Source organism: Sturnus vulgaris, chromosome Z, assembly GCF_052056855.1.
Source record: "Sturnus vulgaris isolate bStuVul1 chromosome Z, bStuVul1.hap1, whole genome shotgun sequence".
Taxonomy (NCBI): Eukaryota; Metazoa; Chordata; class Aves; order Passeriformes; family Sturnidae; genus Sturnus; species Sturnus vulgaris.
Window position 1 is genome coordinate 34,955,577 of NC_142283.1, and position 20,119 is coordinate 34,975,695.

The 20,119-nt window shown below is 38.8% G+C and overlaps 1 protein-coding gene across 1 annotated transcript in view; it reads left to right on the forward strand.

Annotated features, from left to right (window-relative positions):
* CPLX1 (complexin 1) overlaps positions 1–20,119 on the forward strand; it is a 110,579-nt gene that overhangs the window by 69,727 nt on the left and 20,733 nt on the right. The gene's annotated exons all lie outside the window — the stretch shown is intronic.

The window sequence follows — 20,119 nt, forward strand, 5'->3', positions numbered from 1 at the left end:
AAGGGGTTTCTAATGATGAAGGCTTGTCAGGTGACTTAGATCAAGTGCCAAGAAAATACCTGTAGATAAAATGAGAAAGTCTTGCTCAGTATAAGAGGTGTTCCCCTGTGCAGTTCCTACCTCTGTCCTCTAAGAACATGTCTTGGAAAAGACATAAACAAAGCTATATCTGCATTGAGCCAAACTTCTGACCCAATTCTTATGATTCATGGTGGGAGCACAAATAAAGATAAATTTCTCTGGTGGCACAGTGCAGCTTGCAAAGAGTTACTGAGAATTGTTCTGCAAATAAAGAAATTTGGGATTATGCTTCTAAGAAAAGAAAGGACTTAGAGGGAATTTTCTACCTTAGACACTGCCAGAGAAAGTATCCATTTTAAAAAGTTGACAGAAATGGTTGACAGAAATGCAGAATCTCTACCTGGTCAAAAATTGTTGTTTTATAATCATAGAATTATCAAATGGTTTGGGTTGGAAGGACCTTAAAGATCATCTAGTTCCAACCTTTCTACCATGGGCAGGGACATTTTTTACAGCCTGACCTTTCACCCTTCCAGGGATGGGGCAGCTACAGCTTCTCTGGGCAACCTGTGCCAGGGCTTTACCACATCTGAGGAAAGAGTTTCTTCCTAATATCTAATTTAAACCTATATATCTTCCAGTTTAAAAATATTAAATCCTCGTTCTGTCACTATGTGCCTGTATAAAAAGTTCCTCTCCTTCCTTTTTATAAGCCCTCTTAAGGTGTGTAAGTTTACAATGAAGTCTCCCTGGAACCTTCTCTTCCGGGCTGAACAACCCCAGCAATAACATATTTAATGAATCTAAATCTAGAGAATCTAGTATATTAATATAAGCATATCAATGTGTGCATAATATATCTAATGTATGTTTACAGGCAGAACTGTTTCTAAGCAATGACAAAGGTCAGGAGGGAAAAGAAAAGAGTATTAAATTTCTGAGTTGCATGCAAATGAGCTAATGCCTGTTTTTCACTGGTGACTGTCTCTTCTGAACCACTGAATTGTTCCCAGATTCAGGGAACAGGGGTTGCCTTTTTCTTGCTGTTGGGTAAACTGCTGTAAAAGCATTGAAAAGGTGTGAGATGTCCTCTGTTATAATTCCAAGGTGGTCTCATTCATGAGTAGGATGTATACAGGCTGAGCTACAGCCAGAGGATTTTCCTATGATACTGGCAGCTATCTGGACTTTGCTGAGCTGGCTGAGTTCTGAGTGGCAAAGTCCCTTAGAAATGCACTGAATCCGTGAGAAATTTGGCAAGGAGTTGGGTCTCCTGAAGTGGAGAGCAAGAATACTTGGAGGAACATTATTTGACCTCAGTCAAGGCTCTGGACTGGTGTGGTGGAGTGCCTTTGAGATTAGCATCAGGAAATCCAGCTTTGGGCAGGCCATCTGGATTGTGAGCTCATTTTTATGTGGTTTTCTTTTTCCTGGGAGTAAACCCAGGTAGCATGCATTTGAAAGATGAAGGTGTTTTCTGCAGAACCAGAAAAGATGGATAAAGCTCTAGAAAGGAGATGTATCCCTTTCCTTCCCTGCGAGAGATTACCTTGTCCTGACAAAGAGATGGATTTGATGATATACAAGACTGTCTTCTAGTAGTGATGATTGGTGGTTGGAAATATGAAACAAATGTTGAAAGAATTAAAAAAGAGCTGGATTATTTCCTTCATTACTTGATTACTTAGAAGTTACTTTCATTTATTCTCTCACTCCAGTAAAAGCATAAATGCAGAAAAGAAGAAAATGGAAACAGATTTTCTGTCTGGTATGTATACAAGCACAAGTTGCTGTTAGCAGGTATGAATAAAATCGAAGACATTTTAAGTTTTAGAAAGCTCCATTATTATATTTGCTCATTTCTTGTATGAAAGAGTGAAAAATGAGCAATTAGTTCGAGTGACTGAATAGGAACAGATTATTTATGCAGAATAAAAGTTCGAAAGTGTGTGTCCTAGGTTGTGAACCCACAGTCACAATTATTCCTTAGTGCAGCTGCAGAATGTTAGGAAAGCAATCCCGGGAATCACAGCTTCTGGGCCCTATCCCAGCTGTTCCTGGGGAGAGTTGCCACACCTGATCAACATAGGCAGGACTACTGAGAGGCCTCCAGTGCCCCTTTGTCTGGCAGGTGAGGCTGTGGATAGCTAACATCCCTGTTACCTTGCTAACAGCACGTACTGTCAGCTTACCATGCTGCAGCAGCTTTCTTGTTTCCAGTGCTCTTGGTTGGAATACTGACTTCTAGAAACAAATTGTTTATGTAAGTGCACACCTCAACAGTGAAAGCGAATTACTTTCTTTGTGTAATAATCCAAAATTAGTTATTTACATAATTAATAATTTCTACCACAGTGGTAGAGCCCAGTCCTGAGGAAACCCCTAGTCCACGCTCAGTAGTTAACACTCTACCTGCCTTAATGAGACAATGTCTACAGTTCAGCTTCCTGAAAATTTCACACATGTTTTAGACAGTCAGCATTGCTGAATCCCTGTTGAAAAGTAGCAGAAACTCAGGGATATCCTTACAACAGTGGGTTTAAACCAAAAAGGGAGGAAGCATGGTCCAAATGGCTTGACTTCAAGAGAGAATTTAAGTTTAGGTTCATACTTGTGATGGAGCATGAGCTGTTTCAGTATTTTTTTATATACTCAGTTCTCTGACTGAAAGGAGGAAGTGTCTCTGACCCAGCTTGTCTTTAACCAGCCTTACATGCTGGTCATACACTATGTAGCATATGGTTTATAGCACATGTGTTATGTACTATAAAACAGAAAATCAACTACATTAATAAGGATTCCTGTGCTTACATTATTAAGGATTCATGTCCTACAGAGCACATGGTTATGTCCAATAAAACAGAAGTTTAATTATATTAATAAGGATTTCTGCCCTTCCAATGGAGCATGAAATCTGCATGAAAAGTACAGAAAAGCATCAAATGGAAATTCTAATCTGGAAGAATTAAAGTTGTCTCTACAGTTGTAATTGTCCTTCTTGGATGCTTGTGTAAAGGTGTGACAGTGCATGATCGTTTGTTCATACTTCTAGGACCCTAAACTCTCCCATTGCATAAGACAAAGTTAGTTGTTTTCTGAACAGGTGTTCAGTATTTCATCTCCGATGTATATTTTCAACGTATGTTTTCAAATTCATTTACTATATAATATAAAAATTCTTATGGCAATATAATGAATTTCTTCACCCGAGGGTTTAATTCTCTATTGCTATTATTATTACGCTTTCATTAACCTAGCTGAGTTAATTTTAAACATGGTTTCTTCTTATATTTGTCAGGGTGGGGGACAGAGTTTTGTTTAGTTTTTTCTGTTTGTGAGGTATGAATGCAGAAGGGTCATTATGAGATTAAAGCTTTGGTGGCAGAAGAATGTAACTTGTTCCATCAGTGAGTCTCAAAGACACAGCAAGAAATGCTCAGAACTACTTGTGCCTTTGCAGGCAAAAGAGCAATAGCAAAATCTGGGTTTGAGGTTTGTTCTGGCAGGCAGCGTATCACCCAACAGGAGAATGTGCAGTCTTTTCTCTGTTTGAGTCCCTTCTGTCTCTTGGTGTGTGCCACTAATTCTTCCCATATTTCTTATTGGGACACTTAATGCTGTCAGTGATTAGGCAGTAAGATTCTCTGCAGTATTTGGAATTGCTGAAAGAATCATAGAAGGGCTTGAGTTGGAAGGTGCCTTAAAGATCATCAAGTTCCAGCCCCTCCCTCTTGTGCTCAGGGGCGTCTGCCACTAGACCAGGTTGCTCAAAGCCCCATCTAACCTTGACATTGAACGCTGCCAGGGATGGGGCATCCACAATTTCTCTGGACACAGCCTGTGCCAGTGCCTCACCACCAAAATCCCTGCTCTACAGAGATGGGGCAACTGAGAGGCTTTTGAAAAGATTTTATTCCATTATCAATCTTATTGAAGGGTGAAATTTAAGAGATGTAAAACTCAACACCATTCTATCAGAAGCCAGCCTATTTCCTGGCTACAATACTTTATAAATGCTTTTCAGCCTATTAGCTTTTGCTGCATAGTGCTGCTAATACTTCTAACAGCAATCACCTACTATTTTACCCCACGGGGTCTTGCCTCAATGCATCTTTCATAGTTCTAATTCTCCAAAATACCTGGTCTTTTTTGCAAGGCCATTGTTTGAAACTTGTTTCTAGTTCAATCTCTCTCTCAACAATGTCACCTCTATTCCATGGTTTTTCTAAGTCAGCACTCCTTATCTCAGAGTCTGCATTCAGATGTATGGATGTAAGGAGCTTTCAGTCAGGCTTTGGGAATCCTTTACAAATCCATTTCTCACAACCACCCTCACAGTACAGAATTTCTACCTGCTCTGTGATATAAACCTGCCCTCTTTTCATTTAAAGCCATTCCCCCTTGCCCTGTGATTCCAAGGCCTTGTATATGTCTCTTTCCAGCCTTTCTTCTTTCCAGCCCTTTCAGCACTGGAAGGATGCTCTAAAGTATCCCTGAATCCTTCTTTTTTCTAGGCTGAAGAACCCCAGCCATCCCAGCCTGTCTTCATAGGAGAGGTTCTTTAGCCCTTGTTTCTCCTCTTCATGACTGTCCTCTGGACTTGCTTCAGCAGGTCCATGTCCTTCTCATGTTGGAGGCCCCAGAGCTGGACACAGCACTCTATGTCCCAGGAAAACCATGAAAACTATTCAGTTCCTCATGGATATTTGAGATATGTAATTTCCTGGTCTTCCATGGCTCAAGGTAGAGGATATTGGAAATTACTTTTTTTGACAATGTTGAAACATTTGGGTTGCTGGCAACAGGAACAGCCCTCAGTTAATGTCTTCAGTTTTTCCAGTGGGAAAGTGTTCTCATAATGAACCCTCTCTTTCTTTCTCTTTTATTTTTTTTTTTTTTTTTTAATCTGATTGCTTAACATACTTTTGGCACTAAATCATTCAGACAAAAAGGCAATCAGGATTTATAGCTGCCGCCCTAGATTTTTATGTCAGATAATCAAGATGCAACATCATATAATTACTTAATTTTAATATTTCATTAGCATATTTCCTTATGTAACTGGTGCATAGCTCCTAAAATCCCCTTTTAGGGCTGGAAAACTTGAATAGGGTCTGTTCTTCAGCATTATCAGAGCTCCCACCTCAGGAGTGCAAACTTCAATTTGATAAAACTTTGTTGATTTAAAATAGCTTCACACTCTTAGCTAAACTCTTCAATGTTATGTGATGTTTTGTTCTTGTATAACTTCAGATGCAGATATTGCCAAGGGATTTAAAAATCCCTGTACAAAGGTTTGGAATTTCACTGCCAGAAAATGTAATTTTTATAGTGCAGTTTTGCCTTGTGAGCAAGAAATATATAGTACATCTGTCATTGAAGACTACTGGCAACTGAAAAAAGTGTAGAAGTTGTATTATTTGCATGCCAAAATATAAAGATCGCAAAGAAAATATTTTCCTCAGAAATGAAACATGTTCTGTAATTCCAAAGATAAAAATCTTGCTATGAACACAAAGATTATGTCTGATCTCTTCCCTTTAAAATCATTGATATTAAACCAATGGTGTAAATTTTTATCCAGCCCTTGTGATCTAATGAGCATGAGTCTACTGTTCAGTATTGGGGTCTTAAAATAGATTTTCAGAGATCTATATGTATTGTGCAGTGGATTTTTATAATTCGTGATCAAAAAAAACCAAATAAAAATACCTTGCTTAGTTTAGTTCAGTGCAGATTCTCTTTGTGGTATAGAGAGAAGTGTTTACAACTGGGTCACAGGTCCTCTGGCTATGAGAAAGCAAAAGACTTGGCTATGATACTCCTGGTGTGATACTTTGCAAGGCAGGAATTATACTGTACCTTCCATGAAGTGAAATGGATAAGTGGGATGGGTGGGAACAGCCGTAACAGCACTAACAGTGAAAACTGATAACAATTGCACTCTTTGCAGCATTAAGTTGCAGGCTGTCCTGGAAGAAGAACATTGCAAGGGCAACATCCTTTGGTGTTCTGCCCACATTTGATACACTGGGTATTGAGGACAGGCTGTAGGAAGTCCAGGCAGATTTGGAAGAAAGAAACACATTTGCATTGTGATTCAAGAGCATTATAACCCTGCAGATCATTTTCATATGGGTGCTCAGAGGCTTCTGAGAATTGACCTGGACTAGACTTCTGACCTTCCCCCCAACCAGTTCTGTGCAAGGATGTTCTGACTGGCCTATGCTTCCTCTGAGTCAGATTCCGGAGTTTCTGCTATCATATTTTTCCTTAGCTTTGAATACATATTTTTACCATCAAACTTGTTTCCAAACTGCAGTCCTTTGCAATTTTACTAAGTCACCCACTTCTCTAGCACTTTCTACCTTTGGGAATACCAGACATAATTTAATTTTCTGGTTTGTACCTCCAAAAGCATCCCCTTGTGTGTAAGGCAGTGATTGTTTTTTGTGAAAGGGTGAACCAACTGGCCTACTCCAGTAAGAGGAAATACAATCACAAATTGAAAAAATTGATGAAGTTATCTGGATATGCCCAAGTTTAGCAGTATCTCTTGCAAACTGAAAGAGAAGTGGTGCCTTCCTAGTTGTGCTTTTCAGCACAGAACAGGGATTGATGTTCCTGCCAAGGACGTCCAAGTCCGTTATTAAACAAATTCATCTTCAGGGGGATTTTAGAGAATCTGTTCCTACCTAAACTGAGAATTTCATTTTTATATTTCCTTAGAAGTCCCAGGATATGCACCATGTCTTGGTCTTAGTGAATCCAACCAGGTAGAACTCCATAGGTGGTGATGCCTTGAGGAGCTGGAACAGAGGCTGCACACAGAGTTAAGGAGAATAAAATGGGTATTTATTGTGAGGCCCACGAAAGGCCAACAAAAGCCACACCCTAGCAATACAAGTGCCACAGTCATGGCCCCTGCCTGGATGGCTCCAAGATGGAAGGAAAAGAGGGCTTGGCCACGAGTTCTCACACCTTTATAGGTTTCAGTCCATTTGCATGCAGGAGTCAACTGTCCAATTATTAGTCTCAAATAGGGAAGTTTCATCCTCCTTGCTTGCTTGTGTGTCTGCCCTCCTCTTTTCACGTTGTTTATGCTTAGAGCTTGAAGTTTAAAGATACTGTCCTTGAGTCCCTAGCTGGAATTGGACTGTTTTGTCTTCATCACCCAAGCACAATGGAAAAGCACATCCAAGCAGAACAGAACAGAAAACTTAAACTTAGAGGTATCAGTGGTCTGAATAAAAACCAGACATGTTCCAGGACTTATCTCTTGACATTAAACTAACAGAACTTCCCTTATGGGAAAAACTGCATGCATTCCTTCCTGTGCTGTAGCTGTAGGCCGTTTTTAAAAATTCATAGTGGGAAGGCATCTTTAGCAAACCATTGGGGCTTGGCAGAAAATTGGCATTGTTTTCATCTGCTTCCATAATAGTTAGAGGCTCAATTATCCAGCAGAACCCAGCAGGTGCTGACTACCCCACTAGTACGTTTGGGGCTCAGTAGTTTGCTTCTTAGTGCAGCTCTGTCTTGCTCTAACGTGAGTTCTGTGTTTTGCACTAGTCCAAATCTGCACCAGTAGATGTCACTTTGGATACTTGCTAATGAAATCCCACTGGTGATGCTTCTGAAGTTACTGAAATGTCTCTTGAAATACGGCCTATTTTACTGTTACTCACTGACTAGGGTGTCCTGTACAGTGATTCAGCTGAAATCCTCACTTAAACAACTTTTGTCTTGTTGGCTGACAAAACCTGTGTACATTGCTGACATGGTACTGAGAAGTTTAGTCACTCAGGACTGGGTGCAAAATAAATCCAAACACATGACATACAGTAGTAAGTGCTGTGATTTAACTAGGAAAGTGTCTGAATCGTGTCTCAAACCTTCCTGGGTGTGACTCATTGAAACTCCAAGCATTTGGTTCATGTACTTGGAAAGACACAAAATATGTACTCAACAAATGGTCATTTGCAAGTTCTTTACAAGTACCAGTGCAACTCTGCGTTCACCTCTGACATACCATTAAGCTCCATTTCTGGCTTTTTGATGCCTCTTTGTGATTTTAAATGTGGTTGAATCCTACTACATCAGCCAGTAAGACCCAGCAGCACAGAGGAAGGACTTTTCCCTAAGAGCTATCCAAAATCTTAATTTTAAAATCATTATCAGTTACTTTAATTATTTTTATCCTATATATGTAAGTTATATAGATTATATCATGTATAATATAATACAGACCATATTGAATAGTAATTATTATTTTAATTAATAATGTGATAAATATTAATTTTACTTAGCATTATTTTGTGTGATTTATAGATGGATAAATAGGGAAGTTTGCCCAAAATAATACAGAAATCACATTTCTGTATGGGAGGACTAGGGATATAGTCTAACCCATGTGTAGAGTTTCCTCTCCTGAAAACATGGACACCTCCACAGGAAGCAAAGAGAAGAACTTAAAAACCAAGACCATCCCAGAGTCTGTAGGACCCATGTTCCCATTGCCACTGGTCTCTGGAATTGGTTACCATGCCCAGTCCTGTCCACTTGGAATTCCTTTAGCCAGTAGAGCAAAAACTACATGGAATCTTTTCTTGGTTAAAATCCAACAAAGGAAAACATGAAAAAGCAGAGGAGCTTATTTGCTGCTCTGCTGCTTTGGGGAATAAAATATTGTTTCCTTGATGGAAAAAAAACTTTAGGATGGTATAAAATTTGACTAAGTGGCTGGACAAGTGCTGAGTTTTTTCAAACACAGTCACTTCAAATCTTTGCTTCATCTTATCTTTAAAAGTAGACAGCTCTGTCCTTTGGATCCTTCTGGATCATACTACTTGTGCCAGCCTCAAAATGCAGACAATTACAAGAGAGTAATTTGATCAGTACCATTGCGTCTAATAAATACCGCTGCACCATTTTTTTTCATGTAACTTTTCTTTTCCTAGCTTACAAATCAAATGCAAGGGGAAGGGCTTGTACATTTGTTGATTCTTTTTTATGACAAGCTAATTCAAGGACTGTGAAGGTCAGTCACCAAAAAAGATTATAAAGTCTGTTCCACTTTTACTGCAGCCGAAGAACTCCCATTAGTGCTTCAAATCAGGCAGTAGCCACATTATGTTTCTTCTTCTGGCAGTTTGTTATCTGAGTCCTGAATGATTAGATAACTCACCAGGAATTAATGAGACCAGTGGAGTTATGCCTGCTGGAGAATGCAGCCTGGCACCTTCATGGCTCAGCTAATGGATGCATCATTCTGATGCAAGTCATCAGAGCCAGACTCAGCTTTGGAAATGCTGGTGCTTCCTTAGAGCAAGATATGACTTTGTCCTGGCATCAGCATGAAGTTCTGCATCTGTTCTGACAGAGTTCTCAGTTACACAGTTGGGATTTAAGACTGTCAGGAGGGATTAGTCAACCCATGCCTGAAAGAAGGGCTAATCCAAGGCAATGTCTGAGTTCATGCATGGGACAGAGTGATAAAGTTTGAACCACACTTCCCTTGTCATAGTTGTGTAGCCTTGCCTGCTATGTGTCTTCATTCCCTGGAGATGCTTGTTGCTTATGGTTAAGCTGGGAAAGGAAAGGACAGTTTGCATGCCCCATTCCTAATGACTGGCAATTCATATGGCCTTCCTGAGGGTCTCAAGAGTTCTCTCCCTTACAGGCCAATTTTGAGGCAGTCATGAATAGACCCAACTTAATCTCACCAGAATCCAGTGCAAAGTACCCTCTCTGGGGCTCCAGACCAGGAAAATTCTCTTGCTGGTGCAGAAGGAAGGCTGTGACCTTACTCTGACTATGTGAGAGTTTGGAGAAGATGGACTGGCTGCTGCTGGGAGGGAAGCAGGGAATTTTGGGGAAACATTTGCTTTTTCATCATTTCCATTGTTTATGGTTTTCTGGGGTTCTCTCCCTTTTGGTACAGCCTTGAATCTTGTCTCTATGTCTGCTCCTGTTGGGAAGCACAGGCTGAGGTTGCTCACTTGAGAGGAAGGCTGCATGGAGGAATTTCTTTTCCTTGGTTAGGATGGAGGGAAGAAGAATGCAGCCTTTCAGCATCAGGCCTCCACGTTCGATTTTCCCATAATTTCCTGAAATTGTTGACATGGTCTTCACAAGTTAAACCAAGTACTGTGGAGTATGTAGAGTGCTTTTATGCTCTTGGTCCCAGGTCAGACCTCCCAGCACCCCCATTGGAATTTAGGGTCATAACAGGGCTGAGTTTACTTTTGAAACTGGCACCATATAGTTTCATAGGATCTCAGTATTAATTTTACAGCTGCTGGATTATTTCTGTCATGCTCAGTTATAGGGTTGTAAATTCTGTCTCCTTGTTTAACAGGTTGAATGTAATTTAGAGGAAGGATTCTTCAATCTGAGATAGAAATAGTCCAAGGCCTTATGTGAGAAAAGCAGCTGATAAATTGCCCCTTGGATAATACAGATAGCACAGTGTGATTTCTACATGCTTTTTGATCAGGACTTGCATGCCTGATTGTTTGAACTTCTTGGAACTTTATTCCAGCTGCTGCCAAGTTGTTTTGGGGATGGAGGCATCCCAGTGTACCTTTCTTAAAAATCCCTCAACTGTTCTCTCGTATTCTGAGATTTCTGATGGATCTCTGGATGTTGACTAGTGGATGGTGCTGAAAGCATTTCTTTCTTCTATTTAATAAGTGACTAAGATGTTTTAGGCAGAACCTACCAATTTAAACTATAAACCTGACCTGCAAAGGCAAAAGTGGAAAGAAGCAGAGAATCAGCTTCAACAAGGTGATTCAACAAGCTGCAAGTTTCTTCTTGTGGAGCAGCAGAGAATCAGCTTCAACATGTCTGTGTGCTTGATACAGCTGCATATCTGGCTAGGAAATTCTCACTTCCTATCTTCTGGTGTTGTAATCACAGTTTTCCATACGCTGTTATTTGCAGGGATGATTAGGTTTGTTTAGAAGGGAAGGATCTAGTAAGCTGCCTTCAATGAAGTAAGGGCAGCATGTACAATTTCTGCAGACAATCTCTGAATGACAAGGAAGACATTTCTGCCCCTGTCCACTTTGAGCTATTTTCCAATAACATGGGGGTTTAGTTCAAGTTGGGAATTCAAATTTGTGACTTCAATTCAGCTGATTTTTAATCCAGAGGCTGCAAGTTTTAGGAGACCAGGTCTTCTGAGACAGTCTCTATCTCTTTCTCATTGCTAATACTACAACTCTTCTCCGCAGTGTTTTTTCTTCTGGTCAGATCTGATGTGAGAGATGAATGGAAAGTTGTAAAGAACAAACAGATAAAGATATTCTCGAGGCATTCTTGAATCTCAGCAAAGTCTTGGACATGATACAGAGCATTCTGGAAATATGAGTGAACAGTTCCCTGAATTCACATAGGGCCCTATCAGTCTGATGCTGTTTAACAAAAGCGTTTTATTTAACTCCAGAAAGTTTGATGGTCCTTTGTAAATTAGGAAGTACATCACCACTGCCTCTTATCCATGTGCCATCTGGTCTTCCAGCTCTTCAAATCTGTCCTTTTTATTGCAGAGAGTTGGTTTTCATCCTAACTTTCAATAAAATAGGCAGTAACCTGTCTGTGGTCCTGAAAGAGACTCTCCGTCTTGATGTGTGCTTTTGCTCTTGGTTTGCCTTTCTCCCTTGCCTTAAGAAAGAAGATGGATTCCAGAGGAGGAATTGAAGAGAACAGATTGAGCTGAGAGCTGCAAAGGGGCCTTATGTTAAGCTCTTGCTAGAGGAGTGTAATTTGAACAGTGAGAATGCTGTATTTCTCTATACAATGTTTGAAAAGTGATCAAACAATCCCCAAGCAAATTTTTGAATATGGAAATAGTGTAAAAATATGTGTTATATTTTTTACAGGTTGTTGCAAAGGAAAGCAATGTGTTGTTGTCAAATTTCAGTGCATGGTGAAACTATTTTTTCCTCTTCCAAGATGTTTGCTAGGGAAAGGTGATCTGCAAACAGAAACAAATGAAAAAGCACTGATCCACCTTGGATGAATGTCCACTCTTCTGTCATTCAGACTGGGTGTCTGGCAAGTGGTTTAAGGCAACTTTGTGGTGCCATATGCTTTAGGTGTATGTTTGGAGGTGGGAGAGAGGTGGGAGGTGCTTCAGGGCTTCCCTTTGAAGCTGGTGCAAAATTGTCAAATAAGAAGCTGCAAACTATGCCCAGAGATAAGGATATCCCTGTTCCTGCAGGGCATCTGACACTGTGAGGGAAAGAAGAGGAATCTAACTGGTTCAGGAGTACTCTGAAGGCTCTTTCCCCTGCCAGGTGTGTGCAGTCCCTTGTTTAAGCTTCAGTTTTCTCAGAGATTTAGCACTCGACCTTGTTTGACAGGCTCAGTGAGTGTCAAGGAGAAAGGCCTGTCACACTACTTATAATCTGCCTCTCATTCTGACATGTCACACTGGAGCCTGTGTAAAAGGTATTTTGAATCCTCTGGGCCATTTCCAGAAACTGAAGTCACAGGTCTGATCAGCAATATTCTTTACAAGAATCTGTGAGTGAATTTGGTTGGCAGAAGCCATTACAGTGATAGGGCAAAAGAATTCACAGATTATGAGAGAACTCAACAGACCAACATTTGTATTGATTTTTCTCTTCTGCCTTCTGGCCATTCACTTGTGCAGTTCAAATAAAACGCTCAGTTCATGTTTCCAGCTCTGCTTCTGATCTCTTCTTGGCTCGCTAATGCAAAATCAGATTTCAAAACAAACAAGATTGTGTTCCTTTCCTTCTACTGGCTGGTTCTGGGTTTTCTCTCTGCAAAATACAGCTGTTTCTCAAGGGCAAACCTGGAATTTTGAATACATATACAAGGGGCATCAGGAAAGGGACAGAAGGCAGGCCTTAGATTCTGCACTCCCACATTGTGTAGGTGGAAACTGACCTGTCTAAACTCTTTGTTTAATTTAATGATCCATTCATGCATGCTTGTGTGTTAGAGGTGACACAGAACAGGTAATAAGAGCAAATATCTGACAGTAACACTTTGAACTCACTAAAATAAATTAAAGCTGCTTAAGACAATTATGAAACCATACTTTTGATAACATCTTCTTCAGTGGAAGGTTTTAAGCTTAGAGACATTATGTTTTTTAAGAAAACCACTTGGGCAGTTTTGAGACAGCTTGTTTTCCAGTCCTGGCACTTTGGGCACCCCTTGTGTTTTTCCTATATTATTAAGGCAGACAACACCAATATTTGAAGTCCTGGTAGGAGATGATAGTGTGAAGCTGTGAAGCTCCTCCTTGACTAATTTTACATTTATCTTGGCAAGTGTCTTAACCACAGAGCAGTGTAAATAAGAGCACTGGAATAACCACAATAGCTCTTTGAAAGACCGTCTCTGATTTGTCATCTCCTTTTAGTAAGGATGTCCAGAAAAAAAAGTGTATACCTCAGGTTTAGTAAAGTTATTGATTTAGCAGACAGGGACTGTTTACCTCTAGTTGTGGGAAGTAGTTCCGAAATAAATTTGAATTTTTTGGTTCAAATCTAAATGTAAAAATTTTTTCAATTCCACCCAAATTTCATATGGAGTTGAATTAGCTATTGATTTACAGAGGGTAGAGATAGTTAAGATGCAGAGAAACCACTGCAGGTGCTTTGTCTGTCCTGATAGCACCAAACAGCATGAAATCCATTCTGTTACCTCACCCATACCCTCTACAAGCTTTTACAAAAAATTTAACTCTACTTTTTTTAGGAGAATTTCTTGACATTTGCTCAGTGATGACTCAGAAGCAATGTGGTAAGTTCTGCACTGTTGTGCACATATAACTTAGTACACTGTTCTGAAAAAGAAATCTGAAATAAAAAGTTCAAAGCGTTGGAGGAGTTTGGTAAAAGCCCCATAGGACAAAACTAAGGCTCTTTTTACTGCAGTTATCTTACAACAGCAACACAATTGTACAGTGCCTGTTTGCCAAGTCTTCTGTAATCAGAGCATCATGATTGTGCTTTAAGGAGTTGCTTAAAAGATACTAAAAATGTCACAGCTCCTCTAATTAAAATCAAACCTGAAAGCTCTGAAGTGTTGGCTAAGTGGAATAAAAGTTATTAAAGCACCTGGGTCTCGCTAGGAGATGCCAGGTCTCCCTGACTTCACTGTTCTCAAGGGCACAGTGAACAACATCACAATATGACTGAAAAATCAAACTGGAAGCTGCACAACACAATGCCTGTGAAATAGACTAATTTAAAAGTTGGTGCAGAACTAACAAAAGGCTATGTTCAACTGTTTTATCACGGTTTTGAAAACAGAACACAAAACTGTTATCACAAGTCTAATTAAAAGGGTAATCTATGCATTTTCTAGCAATTATACTATTTAATGCAGCTCAACTCCTTTAAAAACCTCCAGTCTTGTATGCAATATTATCCTAGTCACAGTGGCTAAAACTTCTGATGGTTTCTGGTTTATGAAAGTAGAAATTTAAAGACAAGAACCTCATTTATAGTTATAAGTTGTGCTTGTGAAAATTCAGGAATTGCAGTATCTTTATCATCTGGGAATTGCAGTAAATTCTACCCCAGTAAGCAGCCTAAGGCTTTCCAAAACAGAAATTACCGTAACTGTGACAGGGTGAAAGGTGAAGTAACATTTATGTCACATTCACCTCCAGTATAGCTTGGAGAAGAGGATTCCTAGAGGTGTTAAACAAATGTGTGGATGTGGTAGCTGGGGATGAGGTTTAGAAGTGAACACAGTGGTGCCAGGTAAATGGTTGCACTGTTGATCTGGAAGGTCTTTTTCTTAATGACTTCACGATTCTGTGATCTCAGACTGGCTTCTTTCCATCTCCTGTCTGAGATAAGGCTGTGAGATGGTTGGGGTGGTCTCCACAGTCCTTCAGGGTAGGGCAGTGTGTGCTTCATGTAAAGGTTCCCACTGCCTTGTGAGCACTGCTAGAGAGCTGGGAAAAGTGACAGGAAAAGTAGATGCAAAAATGGGGTGTGGTGTGGTCTAGGTATATTGACAGGGTTTTTGCTAGAGATTAGTGATTTCTTCCATCCTACTTGAACCACTGGTTTATGATGCTGAAGGTCCTTCTCTGGCTCCTTTATTCAGATGGTTGCCTTGAGCTGAGGGGCAGAACATTTTAGGAAGATGATACAGAGCTAAGAGAAGAATACTGTGACAGAGAAATGTTGTTAATCATTCTACTATAGAGTATTATCCTAATAATGACAGCAGAACTTAAATCTGTCATGCTTCCTATCCCTTGTGCTACACCATCCATTTAAGAAGACATCTCACTGTGGAGACCATTGCAGAGCATAGTAACAACAGGTACAAGCTGCTTTTGAGTCTATGACCCTTATCACGTTTGGATTCCACATCACCCCCACAGCAGGAAAAAAAACAAAAACACCAATTAATTCCAAGTCACAGTAGGTTGCTGATTATAAGCTTAAACAGAATAATAAATGCATGGATATTTTTCCACTTAGAAAAAACAGCCCAAAATGTTATCTAAAATTCAGAGTAATTGAAATTTTATTTATAATTTTATGTAGAAACTACAGAGAAATGTCCTATAGTATTTTAACTTGTTTAAAGGCAAATTTATAGATCAATACATGATCTATACATTTGTATTTTTATGTTAATCCCAATATTTTTTGTCTTTTCCACTTGAAGGCTGTTTTTTCCTGTCTGTTCAATTTATAAGAACTGCTTGTGCTCTGATTCTTTGTTCTGAACCAGCATATTCTTTGGGAAAAACTGCATGGTTGTTTTGCCACGTACACTGCACACTGTGTAAAGGAGGAAGCTTTCTGTATGGCGAGTTAAGCATGTTTTGTTGGTGTATGTGTTCATGGGATGGCTTTTTATGGTTTATCTGACACAAGGTATCAGTCTTTCTGCTCCATGATTGCTTTTCACATAGCCTGTAGGTGATTTTACTTTTTGGAAACAATAAATGTCAACTAATAATAAAATGTCATAACCTGATACTACATATAATATCTTCTTACATGATTTGAGATGTTCTGTATGTATTAAAAAGAGTTGCCAATATTTTCTTTATCCTTCAACTCTTTAAGTCCTGATGAATTTTGCTTTACTTTTGTCAATAGCTCATGAAAGAAACTTCAATGTGTGTGCAAATAGTGGTAGATCTCTCCCACTTGTTCCAGAAGCCAATTGGGCAGCTGCCAGTCACAGGGAAATTTTATCCTTAGTCCTCATCTTGACAGAAAAGTAGGAATCCATTTCAATGCTTGAGGGTGGAATAGTCTCAGATTCAACTGATTATGGCCTCAATATGTTTACAAGGCTAAGTTTAAATATTCTGGTGGTTGGCTTTAGAAAGTTCAAAACAATAATGAGCTAAATGAGCTACAACATCATATTTAACTAGGAAAACATAATTAATAATTTGAAACTGTTGAAGAAATTTATTCATGTGCATACTCACATTATACAAAAATCCTGTCAGTCTTGGAGGGAAAAAAATCAGTATTAAAAGTAGAAAATACACTGGAATGAATAAAATATGAAAGAATAATACCATCAAGATTATTATTAAAATGTACCAGAATTTGTAATGGAAGAATAAGAGCACAAGAGAACTCTATAAGTAGCAGAATTAAAGACAATAAGATGATAATAATAAAAAAAAGTTCCAATAATATTAATTGGCTATTAAATAAATTTTTGCACAACTGCTAATAATGCTGGAAGTTTTTTCCAGGTACAGAAGACAAAACAATGCGTGTGAGATGAAAATTTTAAAAAGTCATGTACAGCCAAAGATGATGCAAGATGATGCACTGAAGTGAAAAGAGGAAACTTGGATGACTAAGACTGTAGATACTAGATATCAGGCCAGTGAGGTAGGTACATCAGGAACAGAAGTAAAAGTACACAGAGCCAGTAAGCTTGCCTTTGATGATACGAGGTTGGAAGAATTGATTTTTGTATGAGGTTAGAAGTTTGGTTCACACTATAAGAGAGCATTCTTAGGCTTGGTGTATTATCTCTTCTGAATTGTTAGCCTGAAATACTTACTAAAGGAATAAAGGTTTTGCCAGCAGAATCCTTGTCAAATAGGTAGCTTTTAACTCTTGTGGATGATTAGTCCTTGGCCCTAGATCTAATGAATGTTTTTAATAAGGAGACAGTTGTGTATAGAAAGAACAGAAAATCTGTTTTCTCTTCTGCAGGACAGATTAAAAGCTATTATGTCCCATGAAAAATTCATCTGAATCATCATGTGACATAACAATGGCTGTGGATTTCATTTCAGCCATCAAGCCTGTGGTTCAGTGATGGAAATAAAGGTGGATCCAATCCTTTCAAAAGTTACAGCTTTACTGAGAACCATTATTGAATCTCATTAAAATTATATATTATTTTTAAAAGAAAGAAAAAGGGGAAAAAGGCATTTAATGACAAAAATGTTTCCTACAGTTGGAAATTGCTTTGCATTCTCTCAGAAAAATAAAGGGAAGAATGAAACGCTTAATTATGTTTTGGATGATGTTAAGATAGGAGACCAGCTCTGCTTGCTAATGACTTCACTTAGCTACCCCTAAGCCATTGAAGCTTTCAACCAGAATTGAATCACCAACCATTCTGAAATATGAATGTGTTTCAGGTCGCTTTTCCCCTTTTCTGGTATGAGTACTTGCAGCCTCATTGGACAAAATTCTTTTCCTCTCCCAGAGGCACAGAGAGGTCCAGGATGAATTTTAGATAAATTTAAACTGCCTAAAGCGTGTCTCTGCTCTGGTCAAAGGAGCATTAAAGACCTAAAGCAAAATCACTGTTCAGCAAAATGAATGTATGCAGTGGGTAGCTCTGAAAGTTCCATCAACCCCTCACCAGAGAGGAAAATGTTGCTGAAAACACTGATGTTGAAGACCCTTGAAGAAAATACATCAGTTTGAAAGAGATTTTTTATAGCCAAAGAAGAACCAAATGCTTGTGGCCTGATGATGCATCCCTGTCTCAGGAAACAGTTTTCTGTAACACCGAAGCAGCTATTCAGATAAAGATTTGTTGACAGCAAGTAAAAAGATCAGTGTAAGTGGAATGTCTTGATTTTACTAAAATAGACCAATGGAAACATGGAAAATTGTTTTTCAAAACAGCATAAGTTTGAGGGTATTTTTCAAAGCTAAAGGTAAAGCAAAAGTTCCGTTGACTTCTGTGGTGTTAGGGAATGTAAAAAAAATTGTTAATAAGGAGCTCAGGATAGCTGAGAAAAGACAAAAAACATGGAGGCAAAATGAGTTAAATTATATAATCAGGATGACACAGCAATTTAGTGGCAAAGCTGGAAAAACTGCATGTTCCTTGAACACCTCTGCCTCCTTAACTGTATGGTTTTACAGCATGAGTCAGTGATCCCAGTGATTTCCAACACTGTAAGAAGAAAAGGAATCTGACTGAGAGGCTATTCATGGAGTGAGTGTGGAGAAAGGCAAAGCACTCATGTACTTTAGATCTTGGCAGACTAGGCAAAACAGACTAGGCAAAACAGATTGCCTTGTGCGATTGCTCTGAAGAGATTAGCAGAGTAATATTTGTAAAAATTATTCAACTGAACAGAGATGAGAAGAAGAAATAGGAGAGTCCCAAGACTGATCACTGCTCAGAGAAATCACTGAGAGACTTTAATTAATATTAGTTGGAATTAATTGATCTTTTTTTGAACATTAAGTTAGCTTGAAACCACAAGTTGAAAATGCAATCTAGTTGAAAATGCAATCTTATGTTAAGAAATGAAACTTTGTATGAAGATCAGAGGACACAAAGTAATAAATAAAATATAGCCCCAGTGTCTTTAATATTTATAAAATGTAAATTGGTAAAGGATATGGATGGGGTTACCCATAGAGTAAGCATAGCAATTAGAAATAAGTGCATCTGGAAAATTAGAAAGTCATTTCTGATCTGTATCTCTGTTTTCAGACCAATATTAAGTAAATTCAGCAAAGTCTTTCTATGACAACACTTAATTATAGAAACAGCATGGTAAATGTATGGGATAGATTTTATGATTATTTGGTATGTATTTAGTGACATGTCAAAAGCTTTTTTTTTTTCTTTCTTATTGTGCATTTCCAGAACATAGCAAAGAGCTGATGTGTTTCTGAGCTTCTTTTTGCCAATAGTAAATTATCAGTATTCCTGACATGCACACACTGGACAATGATTTCAGTTTTGCCTAGAAAAGAGACAGAGAAGACAAATGAGGAATTGGAAAGAACTGATTTCACTGAATATTTAAGAGTCATTTGATTTTTAAAAAAACTTTTAAAATGTAAAATACACAGAATGGGAAGATCGTGCACCAAAGTGTTTTTCTAAGCATATGTCCCAACCCTGCACTAAAGCTTTGAGTGAGAGAAACCAGTTAGAAGGCATATCCTCCAGGACACAATCTTTGCTAGAGCTCAGATTTTCATGTGGCTGTAGAGTTAGCCCTATGCATATATCTTTGAATAAGTATAATGAACTATTAATAGACTATCTAACTGTGCTACATTTGGTTGAATACATTTTTAGTGAACAAGTGCTCCTTTAGATTAGAGTGCTCACATCCACCCACAACACTCACTCTCTTTCCTGCTCTTTGAAATTTGATCTTAATGCGGTAGTTCAGTCTCTAGCTGTTGTTGAAAGAGCACCTGAGGGGTGACACTGCAAAATGAAGGCTCAGAAGAATGTACGACAATTGCATCCATCTCAGCCAATTCTCAGAGATACCCAGTAAGAGTGGAATTTGGCAAGTCACCCTAGCAGCTCATCAGAGGAGGAGGGATGTATGGCTCTGCAGATCTTGTGAAATTCTTGTCACAGTTTTAGGTGTGTTGCAGTGGTTCTGTGTGCAGGTTGCATTTGTTTTCAAGCATCATTTCTGAAATCTTTAAATAGAATTGAAAATGAGAAATATAACAGAATTTAAAAAAAAAATCACATCAATTCATGGAGAAGATATAAATATGACAACCCAAATACAGGCTTGGTTTCATGATGTCCCTGAACTGCTGTTGGTTGAAAGTAGTTGCTGCCAGACACAGAATCATTTAATATTACCCAGATT